Source organism: Ambystoma mexicanum, chromosome 8, assembly GCF_040938575.1.
Source record: "Ambystoma mexicanum isolate Mex_15411 chromosome 8, UKY_AmexF1_1, whole genome shotgun sequence".
Lineage (NCBI taxonomy): Eukaryota > Metazoa > Chordata > Amphibia > Caudata > Ambystomatidae > Ambystoma > Ambystoma mexicanum.
This window is the reverse complement of record NC_090929.1, coordinates 768,564,987-768,577,870: the sequence shown is the minus strand read 5'-3', so window position 1 is coordinate 768,577,870 and position 12,884 is coordinate 768,564,987.

The following is a 12,884-nucleotide window of genomic DNA, read 5'->3' as shown; positions in this document are numbered from 1 at the left end:
CTGATTCTGACACCCCTTGCCTTACCAGCTGGCAGAGGTTATTTCCATTGGATGCACTTTGAACTAGTAACAAGCATTGCACATATTCCTCCTCTGTAGGAGTTGACAAGATCAAGCAGCCACAAACAACATGATATGATATGATAGGTTATTTATAACACGCTTAATACCTAAAGGTTTCTAAGCTTGCACTTCTAGTTCACACATAGGGAATGTTCGAGAAAACCAAAGTTCCACCTTTGGCAGTGTGCAGTGGTGGAGTTTGTGGTTTGCTGCAGCGAAAACACACGCGGCTGCAAATGGCACACCGTGTCTTGGCGTGCCAGTAATTAGCACTTGTGAATGACCAGCATGAGGCTTTTACACACAAAGGTTACTGACAGTCTTTCCTGAGCTTCTCACACCCTCCCTGATTCCCCATGTGCACTCAACTGAGGCCTGTGGGGGCCCGACGGCACCTCCCCAGGCAATGCCAATCCAGCATTCAGCGGTTACACCGCTATACATCTTCTTCATTCCTCCGTGAGGGATGAGGCTCCCCGGCATTGCCTATCAACGTTTCCAACCATGTCCTGCCACCTCCTCACCACTGGTGCCCGAGTTACTGAAAGCCATCACCTGCTCCTCTCCTGCTTGTGCTTGCCACAACAACAATCACCAACAAGCAGCAAGGGGAGGGGTTTAAATAGTATGCGTGAGCATGCGCATGCTCATGGGAAATGGAGTCCTCGGCCGGTTTAGCCTGCAAATGCAGTCCTCGTGCCAGTTTAGCCGGCAAACAAGCCCTGTTCCTAACATTTACTGCTCCTGTAGGGCCCTTACCAGGACCTGGCTTATCCGGATATGACCGGTGAAATAGTCTTACCAGACAGCAAGCATGCACTGCCTCCAAAGGTTCCCAAGAATCATCCTCAGGACCACAACCCAACCATGAAATTAAATACCAAAGTTTCTTGCCACACCACTTAGAGTCCAAAATGCACTGCACCTCAAATTATTCTTGACTATCCCACATCACGCTCAGAGCCTTCCATGTCACCACACCAGGAGCTGTGGGTTTAACCAAAGAAACATGAAACACAGGATGGATCCTCATAAGTAACGGCAGATGCAAACGCACCGCAGTGTCTGACAAACATTTCACAATCGTATAGGGCCCAATAAAGCAGGGGCAAACATTCTCGAGAACCAAACAGCTTGATGTTCTGAGTGGATCACCACACCTTATCCCCCACCACATACTTGGGACTGGATCGTCTCTTTCTCTCAGCTTGCCTCTTATAGGTCATTTTAGCTCTTGTCTAAATTTTGGCGTGCCTTCTCCCGTATCTCGAGAAGCTCCTGAATGCTTTCGGTCACTGCCGGAATCTTATTGAATTCAGGAACCACCTCTGGCAACATTTGACAATTTTGTCTGTATAAGCAGAAATGAGGGGACATCCCCAGTGAATCATGTTTTGCGTTGTTATAACAAAATTCTGCCAGCCATAGCGACCGCACCCATGAGGATTTACCCTCTGCCATAAAACACCCAAGATATTGCTCCACAGTCTGATTAACTCTTTCTGTATGACCATCCGTCTGGGGATGGTAACTGGTGGAGAGCGAGCAGGAGATTCCGAGCAACATGCAGAAAGCATGCCAAAACCGGGAGGTAAACTGAGAACCCTGATCAGATACTATAGTTCTCGACAACCCATGTAAACCCACTACATGTTGTGAAAACAATTCCACCAGTGTGCCTGCATGCAGAATACCGTCACAAGGTACAAAATTAGCCTGTTTAGTCAGATAATCCACCACCACCAGGATTGTATCAAAGTCTCCATCTCGGGGCAACTCAGCAACAAAGGCCATAGACAAACATGCCCATGGTTCCTTGGGTGTAGGTAGTGGTTGTAACAACCCTACTTTCCTGTCTTAGAATGCACACAGGTTTCACACCCAGCCACCTACCCCTGTACATTGGCGGCCCAGCCCTTCCACCAGAAGCACTGCTGGACCATATCCTGAGTCTTCCTGACACCGGCATGACCTGTCATGGGAGAATTTTGGCACCAAAACAAGGCATTCTTCCTCAAAGTCTCGTGGGGAGAAATAACTTCCCTTCCTGATCAGGTAATCCCCCCCACCGAATGAGTCTGGCACTGCCCTTCTTCACACATTCTGTCCATTTATCTTTTGGCAAAATCTTATGTACCTCCCAAAGCACCTCCTGAGTCACTGCACACATAACCTTCTCCACCAGAATGATACATTGTTCCACTTGACACTGAGCTCCCATATTCTCCTGCCTGGAGAGTGCATTTGCCTTTCTGTTACTCCTACCTGGCCGATACATGACCACAAAGTCAAATTCCTCAAAGACTTGTGCCCATGGTAACTGCTGGGAACTCAAGGTTCTTGCTAATCTTAAGTACTGCACATTTTTGTGATCTGTGTAAATAATACAGGATGCTGAGCTCCCATTAAGTAATGATGTCATTCAAGGAAAGCCACTCTTATTGCCGGGAGCTCTTTACCGATAATAGCATGGTTTTGCTCACAACCTGTCAATTTGTGGGAGAAATAAGCCACCAGATTTAAAATGCCCTCCACATCAGCCTGTGACAACATTACCACTTTGGCCAGATTGAAGGCATCTGTCTCTACCTGAAACTGCCTCTCCAAATCATGATGACATAAAAGTGGTGCTTTAGTGAAAGCGGCCTTTAACCTCCCAAATGCTTCCTCAGCTTTCTGATCTCAATGGAACTGTGTTGCTTTCCTTAGCAGTTGTGTAATGGGTGTAATGATGGCCGAAAAATTCTTTATAAATCTCCAATCGAAATTAGCAAACCCCAGAAATGACTGGATGTCCTTTACACACTGAGGAGACGACCATTTGGTGACTGCCTGCACTTTCCTGTCATCCATGACTACTCCAGATGGCATCAAAATAAATGCCAGGAGTTCTACTCTGGTAGTATGAAACTCACATTTTTCCAGTTTTGCAAACAAATGATAATCCTGTAACCTGGTCAAAACTGCTTTAACATGCTGCACATGTTGTTCAATAGACTCTGAGAAAATCAAAATATCATAAATGTATACAATCACATACAAATCCAAATACTCTTGTAACACCTCCTGCAGGAAATGTTGAAAAGCTGCAGGTACACTGCAGAAACCAAAATGCATCACCAGATACTCAAATAAACCAAACTTTGTATGGAAAGCAGTCTTCCACGCATCACCTTCCTTCACCCTGATGAGGTGATACGCCCCTCTTAAATCCAGCTTAGTGTAAATCTTGGCCATCTTTACATGATCTAGCAACACCGCAATCAATGGTGGGGGGAACCGGTTCTTGATAGTTACTTTATTTAAGGCCCTATAGACAATGCAAGTCGTTAAGATGCCTTCTTTCTTAGGCACAAAAAACAACACAGTTGAAATAGGTGACTTGGAATGTTGAATGAGCCCACATGCCAGCATCTCATCCAAATATTCCCGTAAGTGTTGAGTTTCCTTTTCTGATAATGCATATACCTGACTACAAGGTAACTAGCATTAGTCTCCAGCTCGATCACACAGTCAACTGATCTATGAGGCGGTAACTGTGATGCAGACACACCTCCTTTGTCACAAACACCAGCAAACTCTTGATATTCCACCGGCAAGGGGGTGACCACTGCTCCAAACTTAGCCTGATGATCCACCCCTTCCACCAAAAAATGTGTGGGACCCCCAATGCCAGTTAAATGGGATCCACACTGCTCGCTCTCAAATTTCAATGTCCTCTCTTTCCAATCAATACTCAGGTTATGTGTCACTAGAAAATCACCCCGAATTAGGGAGCCCCAATCAACTCAAAGGTAATAGTCTCCTCATGGACCTCCCCACACCACATAGTCATTTCCTGGATCTGGGTGGTAATAGGACCAGATGTCTAATGTCAGGAATAAGGGCCTCTGGTGGAGGAGGAAGCAGGTACGGCATATCTAAAAACTACAATTCCCAGCAGGCATGGGGAAATGTGTAGTTCCTTGGGCCTGTCGGTACTCAGCTGCCGGCACTTTGCAATTAGGGATTGGGCTCTTAACGGCCGCCCGCCCGTGCTCATGTGCTGTTCATTAATGTTGGAGAGCATGGGCGGCGGCGGCGACAACGGCAGGAGCGAAGCAGGAACGCTGAAGGTGTAAGCGAGTGGCGGGAAGGAGTCACGCCGGTTATGTCGCAAGGCATCTTTATATCCCGGGTGCAGCGGCACACGCTCCTTAATCTGCTCCAGAGCTACAGGTCCGGGTCAGCCGCAGTAGGCTCCCGGACCATCAGTTAAGTGTTTCTATGTTTGTTTGCTTGGCCAGTTTACGGCATTAACATGGAGTAAATCAGAAGCTTCAAGTATTTATGTCCGGACGTCTGAGGAAAACGTCCGGACCAAAAGTTAAGTGAAGGCACATAAATCCTTGGTTTTGGGCAAGATAAACGCCAGTCTGGTAGCCGGCACATTGTTTACCTCACGTTTTAAGCACCAGGGAAAATTCAACTCTTCTAATCCGCATTTCCAGTTATTACGTTTTTTCTATGTGCAGTGTATTATGTTAATCCATGTTTTGTGAGGCATGTGAACGTCTCAATGTTCTCTGTTCATTATCAGTGTATTATGGTTTCAAGTCATTTCCAGTTATTCGCTTTTCCAAATGGAGAAAAGTGCCTTTCTATGTGCATTATGTTGTGCTAATCCATGTTTGCTCACGATTTGTGTAGGGTGGCGTGTTATGTGTTAACTAATTACTGAAGATAGAGTCAGGTCAGGTTGCAGGAGTATTAAGCTATCCAGTCAGGAATTGTAGGGGTCTTTTTTCATTTTATGTCTTGTTATCTTCTCTTCCTTCCCTTTATTTGTCCATCCCCTTTCCCTAACTCCTTCTTCCCCCCATTGGCTGCCACGTGGCTACCTGTAATTCGAACATCCAGGCGCCCGTGCCAACCACGGTGGGAGGGGTCGATCCATTCGGCTTCTGTGGTTCGGGAGAAGGGATTGAAATCCTCCTCCCTTAAGTTCAGTTGTGACAGAATCAACAGCCCCCAATTTCGGGATTACTGAACTACCTAGGCCAAATGGATAACCCTCCCTTGTTAGCGGAAGTGCTAAAGGCACTTCAGGAGATTCAGGTGGAATTGATACATGTCAGACAGGAATCTAGTACTCTGAAGAATCAAGTACAAGGATTGGTAGCACAAGGGACTCCTTTGGAGGAAGCAGGGTCTTCTACCAGTAGAGCAAGAACAAGAACGCCCACTGTGGTGGTTCAAGCTCCCAGTAGTGTGCCATTGGCTGCGCCTGAAAGATTTTCTGGGGATCCAAAAAAATACATGACGTTCTTGACCCAGTGTAGGTTACATTTCCTGTGTAAACCATCGGCCTTTGAGACTATTCAAGCAAGAACTGCCTTTGTGATTTCATATCTAAAAGGAGATGCGGCCGCTTGGGCAATGCCATTGGTACAGAAAGATGATCCATTATTGTATAATTGGGATAATTTTCTGGCAGAATTTGGTTGATTATTTGACCGAAGGGAAGTGTCATTGGCACAAGACAAGGAGTTATTGGCACTAAAACAGGGTACCAGAGATTTGGTTTCTTATGTGACACACTTCAATAGACTGGTAATTGAAACAGATTGGCCAGAAAATAAACAGACAGTTTTATTCTATCAGGGATTGAAAGAAGAATTAAAAGACGCTATGGCACAGGTGGAGCCTCAGCCCAACACATGTACAGCTATGATTGATTTGGCATTAAGGTTGGGCCATAGGATGAAAGAACGAAAAGGAGATAGGAAAAAACCAGAGGTGGTACCTTTTGTACGATTGGATAGAGGAAGGGTGAACAGAAACGGTGAAGGGGAACCTATGCAGATTGGAGGGGTGAGGGGACCTTTATCGGCTATAGAAAAGGAGCAGAGGAAGGTTAATAATTTGTGTTTGTACTGTGGTCAACCTGGACATTATATTCGTACTTGTCCAAATACCCCCAAGAAGATAGGTGGTGGAGATAAGAGCAAAAGCGAGTCGGGAAAAGGATTGGGCAGGCCTTAGGGGGAACACAGGTGTCAGGCTTAGTGGTTGAAAAGTTCCCCACTTGGGTAGCAAATACTTCACGAAAAGGTAATTCTCATTTGTATATCTTGGTAACTTTATTTTTTGCTTGTACAAAACAGATGGTGTCAGCCATGATAGATTCAGGGGCAACTGGAAACTTTATTGACATTGATTTGGCCAAAAGACTGGGGTTGCCATTGCGAGAAAAGACTCAGGTGGAAGGGGTGCAGTCGGTGGATGGGTCGCCTTTAATTTCAGGACTCATTTGTCAACAAACGCAACCCATAGAAATGAGGTGTCAGTCTGGACATGTGGAGGACATTGTACTGGATCTAATTGCAGCTCCCCAATTTGGTCTTATTTATGAATTCCTTGGTTGACTCAGCATAATCCAAGAATTGATTGGGTAGCTAGAGAGATTTCTTTTTGAGAATCCAGAATGCATTGGTCACATTGAGGAGGAGGTGAGTCCTGCATTGTTTTTGGCAGATCAGTCACGGGCAGTGCAAGTGGTGGGGGCTGTGGGGTTACAGGTTCCGGCTCAATATCAAGAGTTTGCAAATGTGTTTGACAAAGGAGGAGCGGAACAATTGCCTCCCCATAGACCATATGACTGTGTTATAGAGTTAGAACCCAGGGCTAAACTGCCATGTAGCAGAATCTATGCATTAACAGAAACCGAAAACCAACATCTGAGAGAGTATTTGGATGATATGTTAAAGAAAGGATTCATTCGACATTCCACATCGCCAGTCTCATCTCCATTGTTTTTTGTGCCTAAAAAAGAAGGTACATTGAGGACATGTATTGATTATCGTGCCTTGAACAAAGTGACAGTAAAAAACAGATATCCACTCCCTTTAATTTCTGGATTGCTGGATCAAGTGAAAACAGCAGTGGTATACACAAAACTTGATTTACGTGGAGCTTATCATTTGATTCGTGTCAAAGAAGGTGATGAGTGGAAAACTGCATTTAGAACTAAGTTTGGACTATTTGAATATTTGGTTATGCCTTTTGGTTTATGTAATGCTCCTGCGGCATTTCAATTTTTTATGCAGGAGGTTTTGAGTGAGTTTTTGGACATTTTTGTTATTGTATATATTGATGACATTCTAATTTATTCTAATTCACAAGAACAGCATGTGAACCATGTAAGGGCAGTGTTAAAGAAATTGCAAGAACATCAGTTATATGTGAAATTGGAAAAATGTGCCTTTCATGTGAAAAGAGTGGAGTTTTTGGGTTTCATTTTGACCCCGGAAGGGATAAAATTGGACAAAAGCAAGGTGCAAGTAGTCCTGGACTGGCCCAAACCCCAGTGTGTCAAAGATATTCAATCTTTTTTGGGGTTCGCCAATTTCTATAGACAATTCATTACTAATTTTTCTCAGATTGTGGCACCGATAACAAGGTTATTAAGAAAAGCAACAAGTTTTTGTTGGGATGTTGGGGCGGAAAAGGCTTTTCAAGAATTAAAAATTTCATTTACCACAGCTCCAGTATTATGACATCCAGATTTGGATAGGATGTTTCATGTAGAAACTGATGCGTCCAATGTGGCCATGGGAGCAGTATTATCTCAGAAGGATCGAGAAGGGAGTTGGCATCCAGTAGCCTATTATTCACGAAAGCTCACTCAATGTGAACAAAATTATTCCATCACTGATAAAGAATTGTTAGCTATCAGGACAGCTTTCTTGGAATGTAGACATTATTTACTGGGGGCTAAACATCAGGTGTTGGTAGTGACAGACCATAAAAACCTACAGTACTTTAAGACGGCTCACACATTGAGTCCTAGACAACTACGGTGGTCTCAATTTTTCAACGAATTTGATTTTGTGGTGACCTTCCGCCCGGGAAAAAGAAATGGAAAAGCAGATGCCTTATCACGCCAACAAAACATGGACAACATGGTATCTAAAACTAAATCTATAATTCCGGCAGAGAAGGTGGTAGGGGCCGTAGTCTCTAAGTTGATGAAGCAGGTGAAACAGGCAATGAGGAATCAAAAGAATCAGAGTTGGGGACTGAATAAGCCTTTGGAAACATTTAAAGAGAATCTCACTTATTATGATGGCAGATTATATTTGCCTACTTTGGAACTGCAAACGAAGGCTATGCATTGGTGCCATAATTCCCCTCTGGCTGGACATTCAGGGAGTAAAAAGACACAGACTTTAGTGGAAAGATACTTTTGGTGGCCCAATTTGAAACAAGAGGTAATCAAGTACGTGCAGGAATGTGAAACATGCGTACGAAGTAAAGCTGAACACACCAAGAAGTCAGGGTTACTTAAACCCTTGCCCACTCCCACCAAAATATGGACACACATATCAATGGACTTCATCACAGACTTACCACCGGATGATCAGTATGATACAATTTGGGTGGTAGTAGATTACTTATCTAAACAGGCTGACTTTGTGCCTTGTAGAGGCATTCCAGGAGCAGGGGAATTGGCAGAATTGTTTTTGCAGCATGTGGTTCGCCTGCACGGACTACCACGTACTATTGTGTCTGATAGGGGACCGCAGTTTACATCAAGGTTTTGGCGCGCTTTCTGTCAGATGTTAGGAATCAATTGTGCCCTGTCTACTAGTTACCATCCCCAGACGGATGGACAAACTGAAAGAGTTAACCAGACGCTGGAGCAATATTTGCGCTGTTATTTACATGAAGGAATGGAGTCGTGGGTTCAAGCCTTATGGTTAGCGTAATTCACTTATAATAACGCAGAACATGCTTCCCTGGGAATGGCTCCCAATGAGTGCTTGTATGGGCAGGTACAGGAAATGTTACCAGAACAACTACCACATGTTGAGAATTTTCCAACACTCCAAAACAGAAAACAATTGCTTCTAGCCATCAGACAGAAGGCGCGAGATAATTTGGAATATGCAAAAACTCAATATAAGTTGTACGCAGACAGAAAGAGAAGGGAGGCTCCACAGTACAAGGTGGGGATAAGGTATGGCTATCCACACGCAATTTGCCTCTAATTGGATCTCGAAAATTTGCTCCCAAATTTATTGGACCCTATGAAATAGTAAAAATGGTGTCAGAAGTTGCTGTGAAATTGTGTTTGCCTAAATCTCTGAGAATCCACCCGGTATTCCATGTGTGTCTGCTTAAACCCGCAGCACCTGGAACACGGTGCAGAGACCTCCAGCTATCCACAAAGAGGGTCATGTGGAATATGAAGTAAAGCAGATCTTGGACTCAAAAAGGAGGAGACAAGTGCTATGGTATTTGATCCGGTGGGCTGGTTATGGACTGGAAGATTGCTCCTGGGAACCTGCTAGTGCAGTGCATGCACCTCGTCTGGTAAGAATGTTTCATGCAAAGTATCCGGAAAAGGCAGGTCCTGGGAAGAGCCCTGGAAGGGGAGGTAATGTCAGGAATAAGGGCCTGTGGTGCAGGAGGAAGCAGGTACGGCATATCTAAAAACTACAATTCCCAGCAGGCATGGGGAAATGTGTAGTTCCTTGGGCCTGTTGGTACTCAGCTGCCGGCACTTTGCAATTAGGGATTGGGCTCTTAACGGCCGCCCGCCCGTGCTCATGTGCTGTTGATTAATGTTGGAGAGCATGGGCGGCGGCGGCGACGGCGGCAGGAGCGAAGCAGGAACGCTGAAGGTGTAAGCGAGTGGCGGGAAGGAGTCACGCCGGTTATGTCGCAAGGCATCTTTATATCCCGGGGTGCGGCGGCACACGCTCCTTAATCTGCTCCAGAGCTACCAGTCCGGGTCAGCCGCAATAGGCTCCCGGACCATCAGTTAAGTGTTTCTATGTTTGTTTGCTTGGCCGGTTTACGGCATTAACATGGAGTAAATCAGAAGCTTCAAGTATTTATGTCCGGACGTCTGAGGAAAACGTCCGGACCAAAAGTTAAGTGAACGCACATAAATCCTTGGTTTTGGGCAAGATAAACGCCAGTCTGGTAGCCGGCACATTTTTTACCTCACGTTCTAAGCAACAGGGAAAATTCATCTCTTCTAATCCGCATTTCCAGTTATTAAGTTTTTTCTTTGTGCAGTGTATTATGTTAATCCATGTTTTGTGAGGCATGTGAACGTCTCAATGTTCTCTGTTCATTATCAGTGTATTATGCTTTTAAGTCATTTCCAGTTATTCGCTTTTCCAAATGGAGAAAAGCGCCTTTCTATGTGCATTATGTTGTGCTAATCCATGTTTGCTCACGATTTGTGTAGGGTGGGGTGTTATGTGTTAACTAATTACTGAAGATAGAGTCAGGTCAGGTTGCAGGAGTATTAAGCTATCTAGTCAGTAATTGTAGGGGTCTTTTGTCGTTTTATGTCTTGGTATCTTCTCTTTCTTCCCTTTATTTGTCCATCCCCTTTCCCTAACTCCTTCTTCCCCCCATTGGCTGCCACGTGGCTACCTGTAATTCGAACATCCAGGTGTCCGTGCCAACCACGGTGGGAGGGGTCGATCCTTTCGGCTTCTCTGGTTCGGGAGAGGGGATTGAAATCCTCCTCCCTTAAGTTCAGTTGTGACATCTAACATGACCCATCTACTGCATGTACCAACTCACTCTCCTTCTTTATTCGGTGGGAAGTCCTAACTTTGTTGCCAATGCAATATCAATGAAATTCCCAGTAGCCCCGGAATCCACCATTGCCGATACCACTCCTTACTACTGGCAATAATCAAAGGGATCAGAGGATAGATATGAGTGGCCTTGCCCTGCATGGGCTCCCCTTGCTCTCCTCCTGAACGTCACCCACCTCCCTACTTCTTTCGGGACGTACACATGGCATCCCATCAGTCCTGCTTTTTTCCCTTTTACGCTCACCCAATCTGTGATCCAACTGCAGAGTCTAATCAATCAAGGCACTTCAGGACTCTGGATGTGGTACCACATGAGTTATTGCATCCTTCAACTCTTCCCTCAATCCTTGATAAAATTAAACTACCTGTTTCAGTTCTGGCCAAGCGGTCTGTACCACCAATTGATTAAATTGTGTCACATAAGTCACCAAATCCTTAGTACTTGTCTAAGGACCAATAACTCCTTATCTTGGGCCAAGGACATGTTGCAGTGGTCAAATAAGTGTGCAAATTACACAGAAAATCCTGCCCAATCATATCATATAGGATCATCCTTCTGCACTAGTGCAAGTGCTCAAGTTGCAGCATCCCTTGACAAGAAAGAAATGATTAATGCCGTACGTGATTGAGCTGACACAAAAGCCTTAGGTTTGCACAATAAGTGTAGCTTACATGGTGTCAAAAAGGTGAAAAACTTCCTGGGATCCCTGATAAACCTCTCTGGTGCTGCCAGCGGAACCTCTAAGTGTTGTACTACTATTGTACTTTCTCGACTAGATGCTCCTGAAGTTGACGCTGCCGCTGCATCCCCCTGAAGCGTCGTACCTTGTGATATTAAACGACTAACTTGCATCTTCAATGTAGTGGTCGCTTGCTGCGACTGGATCAACTCTGCCTGAATAAACTGCAGTGCCTTAAATACCTCTATTATGGGTGGAGGGGACTCCATAAGGCCTGGGTAGCATTAATATCCCAGAGTGGGGGGTGGTGATTATGTCACCCCCCTGGAGTATCCTGGAACTCCTTCCTAGCCACAGAAGCCAAATGCAGTTGACCCCTCTCACCTTGGTTGGCACAGGCTCCTGAAATTTAGTATCACAGGTAATCTCGAGGCAGCCAATGGGGGGAAGAGGGTTAAGGAGAGGTTGTGGCTAGGTAGGGGGTGTTTAGGGTAACCAGGAATAGGTTTATGGTTCATGAAATGGAAAACAGGGAAAGTCCTGCCCAGCATAACACACAATCACGTACTGTGAAAAAAACACCTGCACCTACTCTTGGCAGAAAGTAAATACCCTTCCTTATTAGAACATTGCCCCTGAAAAACCTGTGTCACTCACCTTTCATTCCTAGACCAGCGACTAGCATAAACACTTGATATGTTATCAAAATAACCTCCTCATAACAGCTATGGCACGCAACATGAAAGACAACATATACATTTTCATGTGGTAATAGCACCCCCACTGATTCTGACAGCCCTTGCCTTACCACCAGGCAGAGGTTATTTCTATTGGATGCACTTTGAACTATTAACAAGCATTGCACATATTCCTCCTCTGTTCACAGGAGCAAGCAGCCACGAATAACATGTAGCGTCCCTCACTCCTAGTTCACACACAGGGAACATTCAAGAAAACCTAAATTCTGCCTTTAGCGGCATACACAGGTGGGGTTCGTGAGATAAGCTGCAGCGAAAATGCACGTGGCTGCAAATGGCACACTGTGTCTTGGCATGACAGTAATTAGTGCTGACCAGCATTAGGCTTTTACAAACAAAAGTTACGGACATTCTTTGCTGAGCTTCTCACACCCTCCTTTATTCCCCACATGCACTTAACTGAGGCCTAGTGGGCCGGACGGAACATTCCTAGGCAATACCAATCCAGCATTGACAAGTTCCACCACCATCCATCCGCTCCTTCATTCCTCACTGGGGGATGAGGCTCCCCGGAACGCCTGTCAACTCTGCCAACCGTGTCCTGCCACCTCCTCAACACCGGACCCGGGTTCCTGACCGCAGTCACCTACTCCCCTCCGGCCCGTGCCTGCCACGCCACGTCAACAATCACCAACAAGCAGCACAGGCCAGGGAGGGGTTTAAATAGTGTGTGCGAGCGTGCGCATGCACTGGTCCACAAAAACCCATCTCCTCATGGGAAAAAGAGTCCTCGGCCCATTTTAGCCCGCAAATGCAGTCCTCAGCCCATGTTAGCCCAC